Below are 25,768 nucleotides of genomic sequence, written 5' to 3'. Positions count from 1 at the left end.
AAAATGGCTCTCTTTTTCTGTTTGCAATCTGGCAGAGGCAAATGCTCCCTTGCTCTCATATGCCCCTTGTCATGCCCCAGTATGGCTGCAAACTCTCATACAGGCTCTGCATGTTTGTCTTTTTACCGAAGAAATATAATTAGACCACAAACAAGGCATGCAATCTGAATGCTGAATAGTATCTGCATTTCGCTGTTGCCTTCTTCCTAGTGCCCCTCCTCACTCCTTTGCATTGTCCTCTTCCAGCAGTGAAATCAACAGCTGTGGCCACATGCACAGGACATGTTCTGACAGCAGCAGGACGCAGATGCCAGACTCTGAAATATGTGACTTCAGCAGTTTCATCTGGGTCTGTGACTGGCTTCTCTGCTCATTGTACTGGAGGTTGCAGGGCTGCTTTTGGACTTGTTTCTGGGTCTGATTCTCCTTTGAACAAAGGACCTGTGATGAGGACGTACCAGGCCTTCATGGCCCCCTGCTGGAGGCCACCCCAGTCCTACTACACTTTTTTCAGGAAAGGAGCAGCAAAGGTGGGTCCTCCAGGCCTGCCTAGAGAGGCTGTAGGGAAGCAACCAATCAGAGCCCAGCTCCCTGGGATAAAAGGCACTGCAGGCCCTTAGTAGGTCAGTTTCTAGCTCAGATTAGAAGGAGAGGAAGGATGTGCTGTTGGCTGTAGGTGATAGAATGAGTAGTCGGAGTTTGGTTCTGGCTGCATTTGGTTAAGCGGAAAGAGAGAGGACCCGAGAATCTTAATCCTGAGCTAAGGGTTAAGCTAAAGGGGCTAAGTGCAAAGAGGCCTAGCAGCACTGAATTAAAGTGAGCAGTATGTGGGTGCTATTTATAGGATTTTTGGCTTAGAACCCAGAGTAGTGGGTAGGCCAGGTTCCCCCACTGATGAAGTGTTGTAAACCCCAAGAAAGGGACCAGTCTTGTTGGGAAGCCTGAGGGAAAGATTAATTGAAAGAGTCCAAAGCTGCGTTTGAAGACCCTAGTGAGGGCAGATTGACAGTTTCTGTTGGACTCTTCTGTATGGCTTGGCTGGAGGATTCTTTGCTACTCTGTGTGATGTGGCTGGAAGGCCAAGGCACCTGAAGACCTGCCAGGAGTGGGAGAAGGACCGCAGTACCACATGCAGGAGCAGGAGGTGTTCAACGATGAGTGCCCCTCACTACAATACTGCTCTGGCATTGTGAAAGGGTTTGAAACTGAGTGTAGCATTCAGGCCCCAGTGCAAGACTTTGTTTCAGTCTTTGAAATCCAGCTGTCTTTTGATGAACTTTAGATTCAAAATGAGTTGTCAATTCTTTTTTACACATAACTGGTTCCATGTAAGCCAGTTTTACTGCCATGCCCTTGGGCTCTGCTCACACTTAAGTATAAGAGCTATGTATTATTATTTATTTAGTACATGAGCTGTTTGCACCAGAGAGAGAGGATGTATTTTGTCATTATAGAAGCAAAAAATCAATATCTGTGAAATCAGGCAGCCAAAGACCTGATCATGCAGCTTTTGAAGTCTTGTTATTGACTCTAATGGTGCAGCATCAGGGCCCAAATGTTTGAGCACTTACTCAGGGCCAGAAATTGCTCTCAGTTACATTGATATAAACTGGAGTGACTCTGGTGTGGTTGCAGTAACTCCACAATTATGCCAACATGTCTGAGCATAATGTACATTCAGTCTTCATTCGGGTGATCTCCCAGAAAGGTGCATAGCCCCCCCCCCGCAGCCTCCTCCTCGACTCCTCTTGGGTTTTGTCTGATTGACTTGAGTCTTGAGGATTGAATAAAATGTTCTGAATTTTGGCTCTGAGGCCCAATTCTCCCACCGCAAGTCACTCTCATGTTCTGCAGCAATCAGGAGAACCGTGGCACAGGGAATTAGAAGAGCAGCAAGCTCCAGAAAGTGGACCTGATCCTTCTTGTCCACTGCCATAAATCAACAGGAACTCCACAGTCAGTAAAGCCAGCATCTGAGAACAGACTTAGGCCCTGAGTTTTCATGCAGAGTGATTCCTAGTGGTGTCTAAGTGTTTGTGTTTCCAAAGGATGAGCTGCACCTTTCATTTGTCCTTTAAAGATTATTTTTGCTCCTTTGAAAGGATTTTTTTATTTAAAAAAAAAGAAACACAAGGTTACAGAATGGAAGCTGAGATTCTATCTGTTTTACTGAATGATTCTGGAATACAATATAACAGGGACAGTTGCACACTTAATCATCTCACTCTCACAAGTGGAAAGGGTGCTTGATGGGAGAGTGCAAAGATATGAATGTAGGAGCCAGAGTAAAAGGAAAAAACCTCAGGAACAAAAGAAGTATAAAATGTATACAAATTTCTGCTAGGAGTGTTTGTAGTGACAGATGGTTGGTCAGATAGGGCAAAAAATATATATTCTCTTCTCCTAGAGGGAAATAGGTGGAAGTCCATCAAATAAACTTTGTCCTGGCATATTGTATATTCACATGGAGGAAAAGGAAAAGATCTTTTTTCATCGTGGGTTTTTTCACTCTGCAGTTTTTTCCCCTTCTCCCAGGCCAGAAATAAGATCATAGTAGATAAGCCAGGCACTCAAAAAAAAAAAAGAGAGAGTGAGGGGGGGAAGGAAAAAGGTTATTCTGAGTATCAGAGAGGGGGCTAATTGTCAAGGTTATATCTCCAAAGATGATTGATGTGAGGCTGGGTTTTTCTGTCAGCCTGTCACAAAGCAGGAATGTTTAATGTTCTCATTATTGGTTACGCTGTTGTGTATATTTCTCTGTCAGCACTGCGGACCCATCTGAACTGCCAAGGCACTTCAAAGCCCTGCAGGTCATTTATCATCCTCCTGACGCTGTGAATGTTCAGCCTCAGCTGAGTGCCAGGGATTTGTTATGACTTGAGAGCCAGCTGACAGACAGGTCTGCTGCAAAAAGAATTCCTTTTTGTCACACTGCGAAAACATCAATGTTCCTATAATGGCCTACAACTGTCAAAGGGGACTGCCACCTGACAGTTGTGTGGTCTCACTAATTTGCAGCCCGGTGACTTGTTTCCTTGAGTTTAGATTCAGTTATGGTGTCACATACAGACAGGTCACCATCTGTCGTCCTGTGCCAGGGGCCTCATGGTATGGGATGGAAGAGAGCAGAGAGGAGGGGGCAAAGTATATATGCATGAAGGAGATGGGGGAAGCAGTGAAGAAAATCAAAATGGCTATGCCAATTGAAGCCACATCTTTATTCTGCAGCCCATCTTTCTGGCTTAATGCTATGTGAATCTCTGAAAGTTGTGATGAAAATCGAGACAGGGAAAGAAAGGAACTTGCAAACAGCCAGAGCTAGTGAGAGAGAAAATATCAGGGCTTTGTTTTCTTTCCCAGGCCATGACATGATTAATCGTTTTCTTCTGATCTAATTTTGGAACATGAAAAACAGCACATTTGTCTTGAAGAAAAATGATGTGCCGTACTGCGCAGATGGAAATTTCGAGCAATGAAAAAGATTAAAGTGAAATTCCACTCCTTAGACCTAATCATGAGTTGTAGATTATTCTGTCGTTCTAACCAGATGGTAGGCTTGATTCCACAACCCCCTTCTTATATTAATGAATACTAGACTGTTATATTTGACTTAGGTAAGTGAAATGTCTATCAAGCCTAATGGACTGCCAGCCAGCGTAACACATGTTGTACCACTGAGGGTCCTTGCTGCATTTTTCATGTTTTATACTAATGTAGAACATTTTGTTTCCTACTGTTTTCCATCATTGTCACTGTTTGCTAAATATTTTCACATGTAGGGGGGAAAAGTGGAAGGGAGGGGGGGAAAGCTTGTGTCCAGAGCTAATTTCCTCACACTGGTCGCAGCTATAATTCTACAAGTAAAACAGTCACCTGAAGCAATGCATACAAGAACTCAATAGTAACTTGATTAAGTTCCCAGTCAACAAGCCTGCACTAGGCTGTATGTTAACAAACCTAATTATAGGCAGCATGGTGATAGATTGTGCAGAGTCCATGTAGCACATCTGAGGTCATGTCTAGAAAACAAGTTTTGCCCCAGGGGACAGGGATGGGGTGTCATTTCTAAATAAAATAAAATTGGGTTCACTGATGTTTTCCATTGGGTTACCTTCCACTTACTGACAAACATTTTTTTCCTAGGAGTATCCTGAGCGATCCTCAGGAGAATATAAGAATGGAGGAGCAGAAATTAGAGCAAATGGGGAGTTCTCTTTAACCTTGTCAATTGCACAGTCCTGTGACTTATGTAATTTCTACCAAGTTAGGCTTTGCTGAGCTATGGGTGCTGATAATTGTATGCTAGGATGGAAGTGGCTGCTCATGTTCAGAACCCAATATTTATTACTTTAAGGGTTTCGCTGCACTGGATTAGCACTTGTCATATATACTGATTTGGATGATAGTTATGGAACCCTCTTACACAGAAAGTAAAGGGTAAAAATCTCTGATTTCTCCTTTTCTCAAAGCAATAGTCAGGCTGTTGTTACACCCAGCATTTGTGTTTGTGTATACAGATGACTCTGTCCTAGAGAATGCTACCAGCCAAAAGAAACTCTTGTAAACAGAGCTAATTTTAGCCTTTGAAAGAGTCAACAGGATGCACAGACCAGGTTGTCTTTATCCAGAAGAGGAAAGACAAGAAATTTAAGCAAGGTGGCAAGAATGGTCCAGATCTGGACTTATTCAAATGTGATATTTACAGTAAAATTGTAAACCTCAGAGATCCAGCTATGCTGAACAAATCTTCCTGAGCAAGAAAAGTCAGGGGCAGAAAGGAGACCTTTTTAATCAGGTAACTAAGGTTTTATGGCTAAAGAAGAAAACTATTGGAGACTAGAAAGAATTGCAGGCTTATTCCACTGTTTCAGGATTTTTCTTTCACTTTTCTTGTCTAGTACTATTTCTTAAGGGCCAAATTCTGAAGTTCCCTACACATTCTTTATGCAGCAAAAGTGCCACTGAAGCTAATGCTGAGTGAGGAACTTATCTGAATTAGCCAAACCTTTTTTTTTTAAAAAAAAAATCCTGCTAGGCTACACATCTTTCTAACCTGCACAGTCTCCCTTCACCTCTGTCTAATAACGTCTTGCCAGGAAGGACCAGCAACCTCCAGAGTCTCTTGTATATGGACCACTCACCCATCAGGTGTCTAAAGGGTGCTTCCCCTAAAATCTGGATTCCACACTCCTCCCCCTGCCACACACTTACTGCAACAGTCAGCAACACACTCGGCCACTCTTGCTTGCCTTTCTACTGAGAAGATGCCTCTGGTAACCATCCTGACCAGGGGCTCCACCCGCTAAGTACCAGAACCATGATATCACTCAGACCAAAGGGAGAAAGGAACATAGTGTTTCTGGGTCACCCTGACAGTCCAAAATTCTTACATGGAATTTTTCAGTGGAGGGGGAGAAAAAGTCAACGTTTGAAAAGATGTTTCCGTTTGGCACACACTTTCTCCAGACACAAGCATGCTTGTTAATTTTCCATACACCACCTTTGCTCTGTATCTTGCATCAATTGGCTTTTCTTTCATAGGCACTCGTGCAACAGCTCTATTTGGTGTGATCTAGTGTGAGGTCCCCCCTCCCCATTTACTATACTAAGGTAGTGCCCTGGATGTTCACTCCCATTCTGTCATCACATGCCAGCTATGGATGTGCTTATTTCCTCCAGGTCCTTCCCTCTGGTTTCACTTTCCCCATGAACTAACCGTTTGAAACGCCAACGAATCCTAAAATCCTGAAAACGCTTGAGAATCAAGCTGGTCTTAGGCATCAAAAGCAAACACTAGCCCGAAAGTTTTATTCTCCCATATTGTCAAGAGAACAGATTCTTGAACGAAGCATGTTTCTGTGAACATGCGAATTCTCTCTCATCAGGGTGCCAGATAACTTCTAAATATTGAAGGATTCTTTCAGAGCCATTGTCTTCGTTTACACTTCAGCTGCCACTTACGTTAATTACCCTGTAATCTGCCCATAAGTGACTTTCTTCCAATGTTTAATGGGAGCTAAGTGGGTTAGGGAGTAGCTTAATCATGGGGCTAGCAAAATTCCAAATGAAAATGATTGATTCTGTTTTGAGAGGGTTTTTTCTACTTTAAATATTTGGCTTTAACTTTCTCATAAAACTGGACATTCTAAAAAACAAACCAAAAAAAAGACCCCACCCAGAGCATGGATACCCAGTATGGTGGGGGAAGGAAGAACTTCCCAACAGTTTCAGCAGTCATACCGCTCAAGCTATGCACGAGTGCCTAACATAAGTGGGTTTGGGTGGGGTCACTGTGAGCTGGAGACTTCTGTGCCAAACTAGTGTTGGTAACTCAGTCTTTCTGCTGGGTAAGCGTTTCAGCATGACATTGGTTATGGTTGGTGCCCTTTTCACTGTGATGTAAAACCAGCAGCACTTTTCACTAGAGATGGGTTGTAAAACCCCAAGGCCCTTCTCAAATTTATCAGATTGATCCTCCTCTTGGACAAAGATTGCACAGACTCTGCCTTGTGCCCAGGTACAGCAGGGGGCAAAAAGCACCGTGCTCCTCACTTTTGATTCTATACAGGCCTAAGCATGACCTAGCCCTCTGTATTTAACCTTTTAGTTACAGCTGTGTATGGAATTCTTCACTTGTCCTAAGTGGTGCTGATACAAAATAGCTTCACCATTTGCCAGTGAAGGAGGCAGTGTTTGTTTTTGCAGTGTTGAGTTTAGAAAGCATTTAGGGATCCTTCCAGATGAGATGCTGCAATGTATAAGCCATAACTGCATCATGATTTTATCTGGGATATGTAGCAATACGTTGGCATCTGATAAAAGGGAATCTCGTTTGTAAATGAAACAACTGAGACCAGCTAGTAGCTGAACGCTTTCTATGAAGAAGCACATGTTCCCAGCAAAACTCTTTAAAGAAGTTACCAGAAGAGGATTTGAAGGAAAGAAAGCCACATGAGGCTCCAGGATTATTAGTGAACCACTGACATTAGTTGGAAATAACAGAATTCATTTAGTTACTCCCTTTTTTGTTGTTGTTGTTGTTGTTCTGAAAGCACCTAGTAGCCATTTGATTTACATCAATGCTTAACTTCATCACTATAGTTTCATCACAGAACGGTCCTCTTTTTGGACTTGAACAGTAGCCATTGGATCTGGAGTCGGGTGCAGAGGGTGGGTTACTTGTTTACTTCTCTCATATGGCCTGGGTATTAGCCTTTAGTTAACTCTGGCCCGTACCAGGGACTGGGGCCCGGAAATAAAGGTCAGGGGTGAGATTTTCAAAGCCAACTAAAGGATTTAAACACATTCATCTCAATGGCAGTTGTGTGGCTGAATGTCCTAGTTAGTATTTTCAAAGATAACCCAGAACCATGCCTTTACATCGGGACAAAGGCCCAGCTCCTCAAAGGCATTGAGTCTTTTGACTTCCCCTTAAGCTGGTGTTGAAGTTATCAGCCTAAATATTTTTTGGAATCTAGGCCAAATTTCCTAAAGCTGGTTTTTAAGAAAAAAAAACATGTAGCCTGGTAGCCATGATGAATTTCAATAAAAAGTTGATTATATTTTCCCGTAGTTGGACTATTTTCATACAAAATGCTCTCCAGTTTTTTAAACACAGTTTCCCCAGAAGAAATACAGCGGGTCTAAAATTCACATAATGATAAATCCATGAGTCTAATACTTGGTATTTCAGATTTGCTTACTTCCTTAAGTTAATGTGACTTCAACATGTTTCCAGTTCTTAAAACCCGACCTGATAGTCACACTTTAAAAGGGGATGATTTGCAAATGATGATTTCCTGCCTACAGTGCACTATGTATGTACAGCTGAATTCCATCAAGGTGCCACTAGATGCCATTACAGTGTAACATGTATCATTCAAAATGCAGTCTGACAGCATTTCATTCAGGGCATTTTCAGCACCAGACATCAAATATATACATCATATACTCAGAACATGTTCTTCCCATGAGAAGAACACTAAGTAGGTTAGATCTAGGGCCTTGTGAATAGAACTTAGGACTTCCAGGCAGTAGTCTGAGTTCCAGAAATGATGCTCCTGGACTCTACCACTCCACTGACAGTACAGATCTCAACCTTCAATGTAGTGTAGCCCAGTGTGTTTCCCCTCTGTGCTCAGTCTAGATGATGAGTCTGGGACAGTCTTCAGCTATACAGGCAGGCGCTTTAGTTCAAGCTGTAGAGACTCTCATGCTTATAGCTGTGGAGGTTCTCATTTGGTCGTGGGTGTTATCCAAGATGGTGGCTATAATATAAACAAGAGCTTGACCACAGCAGCTCAAATCCTGGCCCTCAGATGGCTGGGAAGAGTTTCCTCCATCAACTTGCTGGTCAGTGTGTAATGTTCCCTCCTCTGTGAAAATAGGAGTCTGTTGCAGCCCTGGCTACAGCCCCTAATTTGTGCTTAGGGACATCCCCAGCTTGATCCCTAGTGTCTGCCTACATGGCAACTCTCACAACAGCAAGTCCGCTCTGCTCCAGCTGAGGATTTAGATTCATAGCTCATATTGAACAGTGCCGCCTTCGTAGCATGGAAAGCACAGCAATTACGGCTGCCATTATATGAGACGGGGATGTGGCGTTTCATGTGAGGGAAATGGTGGCGCATAATAAATGAGGGGATGAAAACCTTGACCTGCCACTTAGACTGGATAAATATGTACTTTAGTCTCAGTTGTGGAGAGGTTAGGGCCTGCTTGTTATACACCTTTTTGCCAGTGCTAATGGGCCATGGAAAAACCTATGTTGGAATGACAGGAGCCGTTTTATCACAAAAATAGGCAGAAGGAAACATGGTGAGATTGTTCTCTGAGCAGTCTGATGCAATGACTCTACAATCCTGTCGTCTAGCTGTCAGGGCAGGACTGTCCACCCCTGCATGGGTGCCCCGGGGAGGAGGAGGCACTTCGAGCTCAGGGACTGCCTACAGTGTTACGGCAGAGCTCCCCTGAGTGCAAGACTGTCTGAGATTATTGCTGCTGAAATTGAAGCCCCATTGTGCTAGGTGCTGTACAGGCACACAGAGATTGACAGTCCCTGCCCCCAGAGAGCTCACAGCCCAAATAGACAGGACAGATTTTGGGAGGGAGGAGAGAGAATCCCCATTTTACAGATGGGGAGTTGTGACAGTGAGACCCCACTGCACGTCTGTGATGGAATTGAACCATATTTCCTGAATCTTAGCCCTGTGCTTTAATCACAAATTCAGCATTCTGTCGGATCTACTTCCACTCCCATTGAGTTTAATGGGAGTTTTGTCACTGTGAAAGGAGGATTGGGACCATAAGAAAGTATATTAGAGCTCTAAGTATTATTAATTGCCTTGTCCCACCACCAATCAGGTAAACGCTCTAATTACAAACACCAAGTTAAATAATTACTGGCTATTTACTAAGAATTGATGAAAATGAATAAATATTTTTGGAAATCACTTAGTGTTTAAATGACTCACACTAAATTAATACTTCTAAGTAAAGAGAATAGTCATAGAAAAGTACATTATTCAGTAAACGAATTCATTAGTATTTAATTACAATAAGTGGTATCAATTATTAAACATTACTACAACTTGCTTGGAAAATTGATACATTCTTCTCACCACTATTAATAACTTCAATTACCAATGTGATGTACCAGTAATTCTTTTTCTTTGGGTGCTAATGTTCATATAGAGTCTATAATACAGTATTATGTTTGCTAGCTTTAAACATTTTTGTGTTGAGTTTCACTCTAGTGCAGATTAACTTAATTTTCCACAGTGTATTTCCTAGTTGCTGAGTTGAAATATAGGCTCTGGGTGTCTCTTAATCAGTTAAGATCAGGCTCAGGAGACCTGGTGTATTTCTTGTTGCGCAATATACACTCCTCTAGAGTTTTCTAAATCATAACCAAAGAATGAAGACTCATTTAGGCCTGCGTTCCCTCTGCCACTCTTTTTCATGTTCTTTCATGTTGTCACTAGAACACTCTTCTTAATAGTGGCTTGTGTGCCACTTCCTCCATCTCACTAACCCTTAACAGATAAGAGATCTTGCATTCTCTGGACAATGGAAAGCTACAGCCTCAGCTGTCAAATACTTTTACGTGTAAAACAAATGCAGAATCTGAACACTATGAAGTTGTGCCTGGGTATTATCTACACAGGGATAAAAATCCCATGCTGACCTCAGACTTGCATGGCTTGGCACCTGAGGCTGAAAAATCGCTGTATAGATGTTTGGGCTGGAGCCCAAGGTCTGGGACCATCCACCCTTGCAGGGTCCCAGAGCTTGGGCTTCACCAAAGCCTGAATACTTGCATAGTAATTTTTTTTTGCCTGACCCAGGCCAGCCTCGGCTTTGTCATGGGTGTTTTATCCCTGTGTAGATATACCTTCTGTGACCAGATAGCATTTCAGTAGATTTTATCTAGTGGATCCTGGCTTGTTGTACAAACAGGCACAACCACAATCAATCATTTACCAGTACACTGGAAATATACCATGCTCTCAAAGAGCTGTAAAAACCTTTGGTGCTTCTCTCCCCATTTCCCAAACTGTGAATATGGCCTGCCACAAACATATTCAGCAACCCACAAAGGGTTTCAAGCCTGATCTAACCACACAGTTGCAGGTTTCACTGAAGGTGTGACTTTTTTTTTAAAGCCAATTTAGTTAAGCTGGTGCAAATCTCTGTGTGAGACACTAAGGCATTCCAGAACCAGTAAGAACTTGTTTTAATGTCTTTTTGCCGTATTCATCCCTGAATTCCTCACTGACTTAATGGGGTAACATCAGGGAGGAATCTGACCCCTTATTTCTGGTGAGGGTCATGGCTAGTTACAATGGAAACCTATTAAATTAATCAGCTCTGTTTTTTCTTGCATTCTGAGTATAGGGAAGTAAATGCATTGCTTGTGGGAAAGTGTATGCATGCAGCTGGACAATCCTTAGAGACCACTCTAGTTAGCCACAATAAAGGAATGGCAGGAAAGCAACAATGCAAGCTGTCCTGGTCTGGTCTCACCCCTGGCCTCTCATCTTTTGGCATGAGAAGGTAGCTCAGGCTTCATCCATACTTGTTCTTTCCCACACTCCTCTGTAGAGGCAGCTAGCTAGTTGCAGCAGGGTTTTTTGCTTAAGCAATCCTGGGCACCAGGTAGAGACTACCAAATCATGTCCTAGAAGTCAGAGAATATCCATCGAATGTCGATGACTTTTGCTAATTAACAAATACTGAATTTCAACTGATGCTATAATAATCCTTTTTGTACCAAAATATTATTCTATTAATTGGGATTTGTATAAAAGCTCCAGGAATTTGCTGTATTGAGTTGTGGATTGGTGAATAATATATATTGATTCAGCAGACAGCTGCAGCGGCACAGGAGCCAGCAAACGGAGCTGTTAACAGGGGAGTTTGAGTGGGAGTTTGTAAGGGGAATTTGGGGGGAAAAGTAGGAGAACCAGGCAGAGGAACAGACAGGCTAGTGAAGGAAGTGTGTGGTGCTTGCTGGGAGTTTGTTTTGCTTTGGGTGGTGGTGGTTCGGTTTGTGTTTCCTCGACTAATAGGACTTAGGTGGGATGGCTATGACAAATACAGAGGCCTGTTCCTAGAGAAGGGCAACAAAGGTGTGACAAAATTATGAGGATTAACGGATGGCTCAGACCATGGTACTATAAGGAGGGCTTTGGGATATATGGCCACTGGGAAGCATTCATGAACAGAGGACTATTCTCTCGGGATGGACTTCACCTGAATAGGGAAGGAAATAGACTTCTAGGATGGAGGCTGGCACAAGTGATTGAGAGCTTTAAACTACGAATTTGGGGGAGATGGTTGGAGATATCCAGGTAATCTCCACGCCAGATTTTAACATTGAGGGGGAAGAAAACGAAGTAAGGAAGGATACAGCTGTGGGTAGGAGAATGGACATAACGAGGAAGAGTAGTGTAGCTGCCAGTCTAATAGGTGATACTGGCAGTAGAATATCTGTGCCTAATCGGGTAAAGAATGTGAGCGAAGCCAAACAGCAAAAATTAAGATGTTTGTACTCGAATGCGAGGAGCCTAGGTAACAAAATGGAGGAACTAGAGTTACTGGTGCAGGAAGTGAAACCAGATATTATAGGGATAACAGAAACATGGTGACATAGTAGTCATGATTGGGGTACAGGTATTTAAGGGTATGTGCTGTTTAGGAAAGACAGAAATAAAGGCAAAGGTGCTGGAGTAGCATTGTATATCAATGATGAGGTAGACTGTAAAGAAATAAGAAAGGATGCAATGGATAAGACAGAGTCTGTCTGAGCAAAAATCACATTGGGGAAGAAAGCTACTAGAGCCACCTCTGGGATAGTGCTTGGGGTGTGCTACAGACCACCGGGATCTGATTTGGATATGGATAGAGACCTCTTTAATGTTTTTAATGAAGTAAATACTAATGGAAATTGTGTGATCATGGGAGATTTTAACTTCCCAGATATAGACTGGAGGACAAGTGCTTGTAATAATAATAGATTTTCCTGGATGCGATAGCTGATGGATTCCTTCACCAAGTAGTTGCTGAACCAACAAGAGGGGATGTCATTTTAGATTTGGTTTTGGTGAGTAGTGAAGACCTCATAGAAGAAATGGTTGTAGGGGACACCCTTGGTTCAAGCGATCATGACCTAAAACAGCTTAATGGGACTAAATCGGAGAGCCCAGATAATCTTCATCCAAGAATATTAAAGGAACTGGCACATGAAATTGCAAGCCCATTAGCAAGAATTTTTAATGAATCTGTAAACTCAGGGGTTGTACCATATGACTGGAGAATTGCTAACATAGTTCCTATTTTTAAGAAAGGGGGAAAAAAGTTATCTGGGTAACTACAGGCCTGTTAGTTTGACATCTGTAGTATGCGAGGTCTTGGAAAAAAATAGGAGAAAGTAATTAAGGATGTTGAGGTCAATGGTAATGGGACCAAATACAACGTGGTTTTACAAAATGTAGATCATGTCAAACCAACCTGATCTCCTTCTTTGAGCTGGTAACAGATTTTTTTAGACAAAGGAAATGCAGTGGATCTAATTTATCTCGATTTCAGTAAGGCATTTGATATGGTTCCACATGTGGAATTATTAGTTAAATTGGAAAAGATGGGGATTGTGGCAGGGCAGGGGTAAAACCCCTTGAATGCCCTGCTAAAATGCTGGCTATGCCCTGCTTTGAGGCAGAGAGGCCAGGGGCAGAGGCTCAAAGCAGCCAGCAGGGAGGCCAGCTGCAGGCCCTAATGGGGGCTGGCTCACTGCAATAGACTAAGCTAAGGGGCGACAGCTGGGCTGAAGGCTAGGAGGGCTATAAAAGCCTGAACAAAACTCAGCTGGGATGCTAGCCTGGGAGGGGATAGGAGGCTACAGCTCTGTCTCTTCACCACAGGAAGGGAGCCTCAAGGGCCAAGAGACCCTGGAATGGGTTAGAAAGGGGATAACTGTTGGGGGATAAAGGGGACTACACAGTGGCACTTTAAAATAAAGCACAAGGGTGGAACACCGGAAGAAGGTGTGAGAACTCTTATTTTACCAGCCTGGGTACAGGGCAAGAAGGAAGAAACCTGTGCAGACCCTGTGACCGGGATCAATATGAAAATGAAAGGTGGATAAGGAACTGGTTAAAGGAGACTACAACGGGTCATACTGAAAGGCGAATTGTCAGGCTGGAGGGAGGTTACTAGTGGAGTTCCTCAGGGATCGGTTTTGGGACCAATCTTATTTAACCTTTTTATTACTGACCTTGGCACAAAAACTGGGAGTGTGCTAATAAAGTTTGCAGATGGCACAAAGCTGTGAGGTATTGCCAACACAGAGAAGGACCGGGATATCATACAGGAAGATCTGGATGACCTTGTAAACTTGAGTAATAGTAATAGGATGAAATGTAATAGTGAAAAGTGCAAGGTCATGTGTTTAGGGATTAGTAACAAGAACTATTGCTATAAGCTGGGAAGGCATCAGTTGGAAGTAACAGAGGAGGAGAAGGACCTCGGAGTATTGGTTGATCACAGGATGACTATGAGCCACCAATGTGATATGGCCGGGAAGAAAGCTAATGCAGTCTTGGGATGCATCAGGCAAGGTATTTCCAGTGCAGATAATGAGATGTTAGTACCATTATACAAGGCACTGGTGAGACCTCATCTGGAATATTGTGTGCAGTTCTGGTCTCAGTTCTGTTCTGGTCTCCCATGTATAAGAAGGATGAATTCAAACTGGAACAGGTACAAAGAGAGCCTACTAGGGTGATCCAAGGAATGGAAAACCTGTCTTATGAAAGACTCAAAGAGCTTGGCATGTTTAGCCTAACCAAAAGAAGGCTGAGAGGAGATATGATTGCTCTTTATAAATATTTCAGAGGGATAAATGCCAGGAAGGGAGAGGAATTATTTAAGCTCAGTACCAATGTGGACACAAGAACAAGTGGATATGAACTGACCATCAGGAAGTTTAGACTTGAAATTAGATGAAGGTTTCTAACCATCAGAGGAGTTAAGTTCTGGAACAGCCTTCCAAGGGGAGCAGTGGGGGAAAAGACACATCTGGCTTCAAGACTAAGCTTGATATGTTTATGGAAGGGATGGTATGATGGGATAGCCTAATTTTTGCAATTAATTGATCTTTGACTATTAGCGGTAAATATGCCCAATGGCTTGTGATGGGATGTTGGATTGGGTGGGATCTGACTTACTACAGAGAATTCTTTCCTGGGTGTCTGGCTGGTGAGCTCAGGATTTAGCTGATGGCCATATTTAGGATCAGGAAGGAATTTTTCTCCAGGGCAGATTGGCAGAGGCCCTGAGGGGTTTTCGCCTTCCTCTGCAGCGTGGGACACGGTCACTTGCTGGAGGATTCTCTGCACCTTGAAGTCTTTAAACCATGATTTGAGGACTTCAATAGCTCAGATATAGGTTAGGGGTTTATTACAGGAATGAGTTGGTGAGATTCTGTGGCCTGCGTTGCACAGGAGATCAGACTAGACAATCATAACGGTCCCTTCTGACCTTAAAATCTATGACTCTATGAGCAGATCTGTTAATTTACACAATCAGTTTTTCTGTTGTGCTCTTAGCTTTGATACATCTGCAATAATCTTTTCCATCTAGCAGGGCTTCATTGAGATGGGATCCATTGCCATCCTTTGTAGTAATTAAATTAACCACTTATTTTAATTTATTCCCTTCGTAAATCTAACACGAATTACTTTTTGTGAAGCACTTTGATCTGCTCAGATGGAAGATGCTAAAGATCATTGCTTAGTAGATGCTACAAAGTTTTCTGTGAGTAATCACTTGAATTAGAAATCATTTTGCTTCAGCTGTGTTCATACCCATTACTTTGTTTGCAGGGGCGGCTCTAGGCATTTTGCCGCCCGAAGCACGGCAGGCAGGCTGCCTTTGGGGGCTTGCCTGCGGGAGGTCCCCAGTCCTGCGGATTCGGCGGCAGCCTGTGGGAGGTCCGCCGAAGCCGCAGGACCAGACCTTCCGCAGGCATGCCGCCGAAGGCAACCTGCCTGCCACCTTCGTGGTGACCGGCAGAGCGCCCCCTGTGGCTTGCCGCCCGAAGCACGCGCTTGACGTGCTGGTGCCTGGAGCTACCCTCGATTATTTGTATTGTGGTAGTGCCTGGGAGACCTAGTTATGGACTGGGAGCCTATGGTGCTAAACAACAAAGGTGGGATTGGGGGGTGTTTTGTTTTTTTCCTGAATATTCATGGGAAACCAACTTGGAACTTACCTGACTATTCACTGATTGAGGTTCTAGGTTACAATATCTCAGGTGTCAAAATCTCATTGAAGCCAGTGGAAGTCCAGCCATTGATTTCAATGAGCTTTGGATCAAGCTCTCAGTCCTCTGCTACCATGACTATTCCCTCCCACCCCCCACTGTGGTCTCAATCCGTTTAAGCATGTGCTTAAAGTCTTGGCTGAATCTGACTGAGGCCAAAGAGCTGATGACTAATAAAGGCAAATAGTATTTTCTATGGAACTCTGCTTCGCACAGCGTGAGGAGTGTGGCAGACACCTATTGAGCCCTAGCACAGAGGGGTTCAAATGAGCCAGACAAGGATGTGGCTGCACCCTTCACACCTAGGACGGGGCCTCTACATGCAGATAGTCTGTGTCAGTGACTTTCGTGGCCATGTCTGGAAAACTACAGAATTCTGCTCACCATAATTCATATTACAGAAACGCCCAGCAGCGCTAGTCAGGGTCCAAGATCCATTATTGTAGGCACTGTACAAACCAATGGGAAGAAACAGTCTCTGTCCTGAGGAATTTATATGCAGCACATCTTGCAGGGATACTGTACATGTTCTAAGACACTGTTACTAGGCACAACAGGGGGCCAGGGTCCCCAAGCCCTTTTGCCAGAGCTCTAGCATGGAGGCAGCTCAGGGTTTAATCCTGCACCACTGCAGTCAATGGGAGTTTGACCATTCACTTCAGTGGGAGCAGGACTGGAGCCTCAAGGAGCTAAAACCTTTTCCAGTTAGGACTGTGCACACTTCCACAATTATTAGCTGTGGATGTGACAGGATCCAGCCAACTAATTAAAACAGTTTAGTTTGGTTTTGTTTAAGAAAAGCATTTAACTTCTTGAACTCCCTATCCTGCTTCCCTTCCCTAAACAGCTTTCTCTCCCTGAAAGCTTCAATAGCTCCCTCAATCAGTGACAATACCCTCTGCTTTGTGACCAGTCACAAATAGCCAACAAAAGCTCCAATAGTGGTGACCATTCACTATCAATCCAGGAAGTAAGATATATTGATTTAAAAACTGATTTAAAAACAATTGCACAAGAGCTGTTGCATTGTGAAGGAGCCATGATCTGCTTGCAGACATTTTAGGATCCGTAAAAGAATCCAAATCTTAGCAACTTAATGCATCTGGATTGCATGTTTTCTTCCTCCTACAGCAGGGACCAATTTGCAAAGTTTTGAAGATGTTAGGATGCAAGGATTTTGCTCATCTCATTATGGCATTGAATACTACTGAATTACTGGAGTAAATGATTTGTTGAATAATCTACACACAGTAGTAATCTGCTTTGGTTCAATGCACAGAAAATGTATTCCACTGAACAAATCTATCCTGCAACATATGTTTCATTGGGTTCCACTGTATTTTCTTTCACCCATGTCCTTTACAATTAAACAAAGTAAAATAATGCCTTAGTCCCCTAATGCTCTTGTGACCTAACCTATCTCTTTGAATTTCCTTCCTTAAGGGTACTGCAGGTGGATAAAGCTTTCATTTAATCCTTTAGCCACCCAAGCTAGCCACTAAGACCTCCACTAGCCCCAAGCTTTGTTTTTGTTTTTAACTTAAGTGTGAACTGATTTATTTTCTCCATGCTTTGCAAGTAAATACATAGCAGCTGCAGAGGCCCAGGGTATAAAAGGAAACAGAAAATAAGAGAAAAGATGATGAAGCTGATGAATTACAGAAGGAGGAAAGGTAGCATTATCAGTGATGTTACTGAAACATGAGAGTAAGAGATTCTCAGCTTCAGAGTCAATTTTATTCACTTTGCCCTGGCCCAGGCTATGATTACACCTGTTGCTTTCTGGATCCTGTAGAACCCTTTCCCCAGTGCTGGCCTGCATATAAACTAAGCTCCATGTAGTCTGTGGGTAATATTTCAGCCTTTAATTCTTGAAGAGGCTTGTTGTTGTTCTTATTAATTTTGTGATTTCACTTTTTGGTGGGTTTGTACAAATGGTGAGATTCGGCTAAGACAGATTTATGCTTAGATTTATTAGGAAGTCTATTTTCTGCAGGCCAGTTGACATCAATAGAGTTGTGTTCCATTTATTCAGAAAGTGCACCCTGAGAAAGTATGAAGTGGGTCCTGGTTGCAGTTCTTAGTTCTTACAGGTCACAATTCTATTGTTCTTGAACAATAGAGACTTATAAACAAAGTCTGACTAGAATCATTGTGAATTATGACACTGCTAAGAGCCATTTCAAAAACAAAACGGGCCAGAAGAGTCTTACACAGGCTTTTGAATCTTTTAAAAGCACTACGTTAAATCCAGGTCTAATGTGAGGCAGAGATCCATTCACTGCAGTGGAGATATGCCCCCTGCATCAAAGATGAATTTTGCCTGTCGGGCTTTTTTCCTCCTCATACAGCAAATAGTCTTAGTGATGACTGAGAGAAATAAATTTGCATGCACAGAGAGTGAATGATGTGCCTTTTTACTGATTAAGGCGTTGATTACTGTTGACTTCAACGGGCCTACTCCCATGCTTCAAGTTAAGCATGTGCTAAAGTATCTTGATTTAGGGCCTAAAAAATGCAGTGGATGGCCTAATCCCATCTGGTGTGCTAGGACTCCTACTTACAATGTAAATCATTTTCATCTCATGGTTATCTTGCTCTCCCTTGGTCGATCTATCTGTATCCATCTGTTCTCTGCCTTCAAAAACTTAGGCCTTGATCCTGCAAACTCATATACATGTAATGCCAGTGGGACTGCTAATGGTAGTAAACCTAAGCATAAGTGCATTTTTTGCAGGACTGGGGCCTTGAATGTAAACACTCTTGAGCAGGAACTGCCTTTTCATTATGTATACGCAGCACCTAGGGGCCCCAGTCAGTGATCAGGGGCCTATTGTGCTACAAATGAATAACAATGTGTTGCACATCATGGGGTTCAAAAGGAAGACCCTCAAAGTCTAAAAGCCAACAGCTCTCTGGAAGGATTTAGATGGACGGAATAAATTTGTTTAGGGAAAATTAGAAAGGTCACTAGGATAATCTCCGGTTAATTTATTATTTGTGCACACATACAGGATGTGTACATGTTTACAGTCTCTTGATATAAAGATTATTCAGTGGGTTTGTTATCAGCACTCTAATCCACCTCTTTGAAAACAAGAAACCTCCCCTGCGTGGAGCTATTCTGCAGGTTTTTTCCACCCCCTTGGAAATGCAGATCTCCTAAAACAACCAACTCGTATTACTTTGTTATATGAGCTGTTAAGGTTTTTAATTTTGGCTGCTTGTGCCCAGAGGACAAGTAATCAGCTATTAAGTTAATAAGCGTTATGCTGTAGTACATCAGACTGATGAGGTTAGTGTTAAAAATCTGGCATGTGTAGGTATTTGCAACCTTCCTATGTTAGTGGAATGAATGCTTTTCTATTAGATCAACTCAACAAGCCTATTAATCCTTTTGGGGGAGTGGGAATGGAAACTTTCTAAGTATTAGACCTTCACCTCTGTAATAATGGCCTGTAACTTATATCAAATGCAGGATTTGAGTTTCTTAGAGTTAAACAGGTGGTCAAAAGCAATAACAATTTAGAAGTTGAGGATCTTCTGCTTTTTTTATTGCATCTCTAACGAGCATCTAAAAAGGCTGTGTGCAGCTATTTAGAGAATTATAATTAACTGACTCATTTGTTAATGATTATATAAAATATAAAAGTATTGACTGGTTGGTTGGGGGTTGTATACCAAGTAAATGCAGACAGGGACTTGAAAAATTAGTTAGTATGCAAAATCTGCTCACAAATGTGCCGAATGTTTTTAAACAAAAAGCAGAAAACCTTGTTAGGATTTTAAAAATATATTGTACTGAGCAGAAAAATACTACAGTCCAGGCCTGCGATTCAGCAGAGCAAATGCCATATGAAGCAGTCATTTGGGAGTACATTCATTCTTGCTGAGAATTTGTCCGGTATTTCCAAAAAAAAAAGTGTATGTCAAAGTTTCCACATGCCGAGTTTGTACTGGTGCGGGGGGTGGAGGGGAAGTTCGGGTTTATCAAGCTAAAGTTTGCCTTCTGCGTCCTTAATCAGTCTGAAGCTAATTAGCAGCCTCCACACAATAAGGCCACAAGTCATTAATCATAGGAGATGCAAGCAGTCAGCCCACCCTCCCCCTGTGCGTGACATTTCAAGAAAAGTTTTTTGGGTTGTTTTTTTTTTGGGATGGGGCTTCAGAAGTCACAAGAATTGCTTTTCATGGTCACTAGTGTGTGAAGTATAAGCCATGTCTGGATGTGACAGACAAGGGACCACTGTTCAAGTACCCAATGGATACTTTTTTTTAAAGCTGTCCTCTCGTAGAATGGAATCAACTGACTTGATTTGCTTTGAGTTGAAGCATAGTTCAGCTGAGAATAAAAAAAGTTTTAACAAGTATGATTTTTGTTAAAGGAACATTTTGTAGTTTTGGGGCAGAAGGGGTTTACAATCCTTTCTTAAGCACAGCTAATTAGGAATGAAAGTCCTTTCACATGCCTAATACAGTTGAGTACAGTGTGTCTTTTTAAATCTAATGCTAACAACCACAGATTAAACAGTAAAGTCCTGGAAAAATATAGTTTTCATGAGATTATCAATCAAATTTCTTCCAAACAATTTTGAGTGATGTTAAATGCAAATAGTCTCAAGTGACATTTAAAAAATTGGTTAAGCATTTTACTTTATTCTATTTTAATCTGTTTAGGTTCCTGTAATCATGTCTATCTCCACAATATCTGATCATCTAGATCTGCTAGTGTCTTCTGAAAAACATTCTCCTTGAAGACCATTCTGTTTTCTGTATTTCTCTTTCTTTGGTTTTATTACTAGGGATATCTATATGAAAGCTCCGAAGTAGTTCATATGATCCTACTTCTGATTCACCATTTGTGGCCACACTCTATTGTTGATGGTATCAAAGTTAGAGGCTGAGTAAATTTTAATGATGGCAGAAACAAGATTATGATCTGTGGTAGGGAACAGTCAGCAGGAGGAGATGAATGTCTAAATAACAATGACATTAAATTCAGGCAATGTCTCTTTTTTAGAAAAGTTGATGTACAGTACAAGCGCAATTGTTTTAGTGAGATTTCCTGAAGGCATCACTCTACAATAACCACATGGATGTCATTTTGGCCTGTATAGTTTTAGGTTTTCTTTTAGCATTATGAAATACATTAGCACTTGAAACTGATAATTGATAACCATTCTGTCTCTCTTCAGTCCCTCGCAAGTTCTCCACATGCTACACTGCAGCTGCCACTGCCCATAAACCCACTCCCAATAGGGGTCAACATTTAGAGGGAGACATGGAGAGAGACTATCTTTGCTTAGCTAGCATGACCCAGTCAGGTAATTCACATAGCTTTCTGGTTAGACAGTGCTTCAGAGCAGCCAGCAGCTAATGTGTATGCTGACCTCTCTCCTCCTGACCCTTGCAGTTCAGTTCCCACAAAGCATGTTCATAGGGGTTACTGAGGGAATTCAAGTGAACAAGCTGCTTTTAAAAAGTAGAGCTGGGCCAGCCCCATTCAAGGCTTCACAAACCATTCAAGTGTTGGGGGAGGGAGTGTTGTTGAGCTTTTTGATTTTATATTGGTTTCTTTGTGGTGGCTTTTTTTGTCTTATGGTATTGGGCCTGGGCGGGGGGAGTGCTATAGATTTGCAAACTTAATTTGTGCCTACACACCACTTATCTCTGTAATTTAAACCCATTATGCTTTTCAGCATGATCCTGTTTTATATATTAAAAAAAGAAAGGAAGAGAAAGCCATTAGCTAATAGATGGAAACAAAGGAAGCCAGTGCTCTATACTAGGAAGGAAGTAGTGTGTCCTGTATATGGTAGTTTGATACATATATTTCCTTAAAAGCACTCTGGACAGGGATGAGACCATCCAGTAAGAGTCTGATCCCCCTCATCCCCCAAATCCTCCATCTTCTATGCTTGTTGGAAGAATTTAGGGCAGGGGTGGGCAAACTTTTTGGCCTGAGGGCCACATGGGGGTAGTGTATTAAATTGCTCCACATAGGAATGTGTTACTTACAGTGTACTACTTAGAGCTGCCAGTCCTGCTGCTCTGAGTGGCATGGTAAGGGGGTGGAGAGTGGTGCGGTTGGATAAGGGGCAGGAGTTCCCGGGGGGCAGTCACGGGACAGGGAGCAGTGGGGAGTTGGATGGGTTGGGGATTCTGAGGGGAGTAGTCAAGGGGTGAGAAGTAGGGAGGGCAGATAGGGGGCAGGGGCCAGGCTGTTTGCTTCCCTACCCAGGGTGTAGTGTATTAAATTGCTCCCCATAGGAATGTGCCACTTACTGTACATGGCTACCAGTCCTGGTTCTCAATAAGTAGCACATTCCTACGGGAAGCAATTTAATACACTATACCCTTGCGCTCTTGCAGCTGTGCTGCCCAGCAGGAGGTCGCAGCCCTGCTGCCCAGAGTGCTGGCAGCCCTGCAAGCTGAGGCTGTGGAGGACGAGGAGACAGCAAGGGAGGAGCCATTGGCTAGCCTTCCCAGCCGGGAGCTCAAGGGCTGGGCAGGACAGTCCCGCAGGCCGGATCTGACCCACGGGCCATAGTTTCCCCACCTCTGATTTAGGGACTAGCCAGGAAAGGTTAAAGGCTTGTCAGGGCAAGTCAGCTGAAGATCATTGAGAAACCAGCATTTTATATGGCAGGTAGAAAAAGGATGCTTTTGTGTCAGAGTGGGGATGAGGCTGACCTGATGACAGGAAAAGGTGTCGGGGTTAGCAACTCAGTGAGGTCTATTTTTGTTTATTTTGGGACTTGGTGTGAAGACTTCATTTGGAAACCATGTTTGTTTCTGGGAGAAGTGCCTGGGAAGGTGAGGCCTGTAAGTAGGGTGACCAGATGTGCTGATTTTATAGGGACAGTCCCGATTTTTGGGTCTTTTTCTTATATAGGCTCCTATTACCCCTGCACCCCCGTCCCTATTTTTCACATTTGCTGTCTGGTCACCCTATCTGTAAGCACCATTTTCCTACTGGCTTTTCTCCTCTCTCTGCTCCTTTCCTCATACTTTCCTTTATGTGGAAAGTAAACCCCATAACGGTTCAGTTGAAATGGAGCTTTCAACATTAGTGGTCTGAGTGGGTTTCAGAATTAGACAAAACAAGTTCATGCATCTGTAATCTAAAGCCTCCACATATAGACTCCTACAAGAAGCCTTAGGAACACTGAAAGAGCCATTAAATTCCTTCTGTTATGTCGATGTAATAAGACACTTCAAAAAGTCCCCTCAATTTTTCTTTAAACCACAGACCATAACAACTCTGAAAATGGTGGTTGTGGTCTATTGTGTTAACTCGTACATTTCAATGAGGGGATATTCTTTCTTTCCTTTTTTCAATGCTTCTGAGGGGGTGAAAAAAGATGACATGCAAACCACACAAAAAAAAATGTAATGAAATACATTCAGGGCATGACTAAGCCCACACAAGCACGGAAACAGCATTAAGACTGAAACACCATCATTACTTCAGCTCATTACCTCTTGGTTTTGTTACTCATATAGTCTATAAGATCATCCACTGTCTGGGAAGCCTTGTATTACCTGGTCACAAAGAGATGTGTTCTGCTGCAGCTTTTAAGTCTGTATTTCCTTGTTTTACCAGGTTAATGCAAAACCTTCCTCAATGTTACTGTAAAAATTTTTGGTGACTTATGTGTATTAATGGCATTAATTAAACTATCAACACAACTCAATGGGAGAAAATGTGTCTTCTGAACGTGTTTCTTGAATAGGAGTAAATGCCTCATTAATCTTAAACATCAGCCCAAGAACTCTGTTTGTTAGCTAGAATAATAAACGACTTTACAGGAAATACACAATAGCAGATGCTGGAATGCATCCATTCATTAGTCACTCTGCATAAATATGCCCTTATTTCCGTGAAGAGAGAGTTAATGAAGAACCAGACTGACAAACATGCACAAGCCTTCTCTCGCTTACTGGCAAATGGAAGAGAGAAAATGTCATACACATTTTCCTGCTGTATTCAAAGCATTGCACACCTTATCACGTGTGTTTTCTGTGTTGCTTGTCTTGCTCTCATCAAGTTGAAATGCAGAGAGGGTAAAACTGCCAGGCACTGGTGTGTGTGTGTGTGTGTGTGTGTGTGTGTGTGTGTGTGTGTGTGTGTGTGTGTGTGTGTGTGTGTGTGTGTGTGTGTGTGTGTGTGTGTGTGTGTGTGTGTTAGAAACCCATTAAGGCATTCTAGTTATTCCTGCCTTTTGGCTACACAGTCGCTCTCTGTCACCTGAAAGTTAGGGAATCACCAAGTAACCTCACAGTGCTGCAGATTTAGGACCATTGATGCCAAGTGAGCTTTGGATCCATTCCTTAAAGATATAGTACTATATATTTCCTGATAGTGGTAGGTGATGATTCTAACCAGCATCTCCTGACACAGTTACATTCTGTTTTCAAAGGAGTTTTAAAATAAAATAGTTTCACGTGTATTCATTTTTCCCCTCTCTTCTATTGACTTTTATGTCTGTTTAGTTTATAAAAGAATAGGAACCTACCTGAACAATCTAAGAACCTCTAACAAATACAATAAAAAAAAAGAGGAAAAAGAAGCAGCAATTCAAGAATGTCTAGTAGCAAGAAAACAGGCACCACAATGACCAGCCAAATTCCTCATTTCTCTCTGAACATCATTCCCGCAGCACCTCTGTTAAGAAGCCTTTCAGAAATATTGAGAGAAGTTAGTTTGTGTGGATACTGCCTATCACTTGTGACAGTATGTGTTAGTGAAGTTGGATTGAACTATTAAACTTCAAGAAAAATATCCATATCAAGAGTTCTCACACAGTTTCAGCAAGTCATGATACACCCTTTTGAGTCTATCTGCATTCTTGGGCCAAGATTACTAATGAGAACAAGGAAACTTTCCTGCCTTAATCAAGTTCCTAGGCTCACTTGATAGCACTGGTGCATAATTCAGTCAGTCTTCCCACAACTCTTCCCATTATGGAGGATAACAAACTACCACTCTCTAAACATGCTTGCCATTAAATTACAATATTGATACGCTCTTCAAAGGTGTCATTTGGCCTTTTGTGTTTTCTTAATGCATTACTATTTTGCCACAATAAACCAGTCAAGTCTTTGTGCTTGTCAAGCGGTCCAATTTACAGTGTGTGGGAGAACAAAGTTTGATTTCCTACTGTTGGTTTCTCTGAAAAATTAGAGAGATTATATGCTAACTTTTGGGAATGGGGGATACAGGGTGAATCATGGAATTATAGGACTGGAAGTGACGTTGAGAGGTCATCTAGTCCAATCCTCTCCACTCATGGCAGCACTAAGTATTATCTAGACCATCCCTGACAGGTGTTTGTCAAAGTCTTGTTTCATTCTGTGGTGAATGTTCCTAGCAGAGTTAAGAATGTATCCCTCCCTTTTGTGATCTTGTCAAATCTAAACGTTATTAAAATTAAGCAATGGCAGAGAAAAACCAACCTGAGTGACACTGAAAGTAGTACTTTTTTTCTCTATGGACCTAATTCTGCAACCTGAAGCAGACCTGTTGAGTAGGTAATGTGAATAATTACTACTTAGGTTGCAGAATTGGGGCCCAGGTTGGCAGTGAAACAGTATGACAACACTGTGCATGGAAAGCAGAATATGCTTTGGAAAACATAAGAATACTTGATGCTAATGGCCAAAATTTTCAAAATGACTAGTGATTTTTTTTTGATGCCTCAATTTTAGCGCCTAAATACCTGAAAAGCACTTGACTTTTGCATGTGCTGAGCAGCTGCCCTCTGTAAACCAGGCCCCTTTAGTGATTTTTGGATGCCCAGGTCAGGACACCATAGACACATCTCTGAATATTTAGTCTGATAGTTTATTATTAGTGATGGATAATAGTAAAATCTTTGCCTAGTAAAATGGGATGCAAATCGAAGTGTCTGATGATTAAAGATCCTGTGGCACTTTTTGGAA

This window comes from Gopherus evgoodei, chromosome 7 (genome assembly GCF_007399415.2).
Source record: "Gopherus evgoodei ecotype Sinaloan lineage chromosome 7, rGopEvg1_v1.p, whole genome shotgun sequence".
Taxonomy (NCBI): domain Eukaryota; kingdom Metazoa; phylum Chordata; order Testudines; family Testudinidae; genus Gopherus; species Gopherus evgoodei.
Note: the sequence above shows the minus strand (reverse complement) of the source record.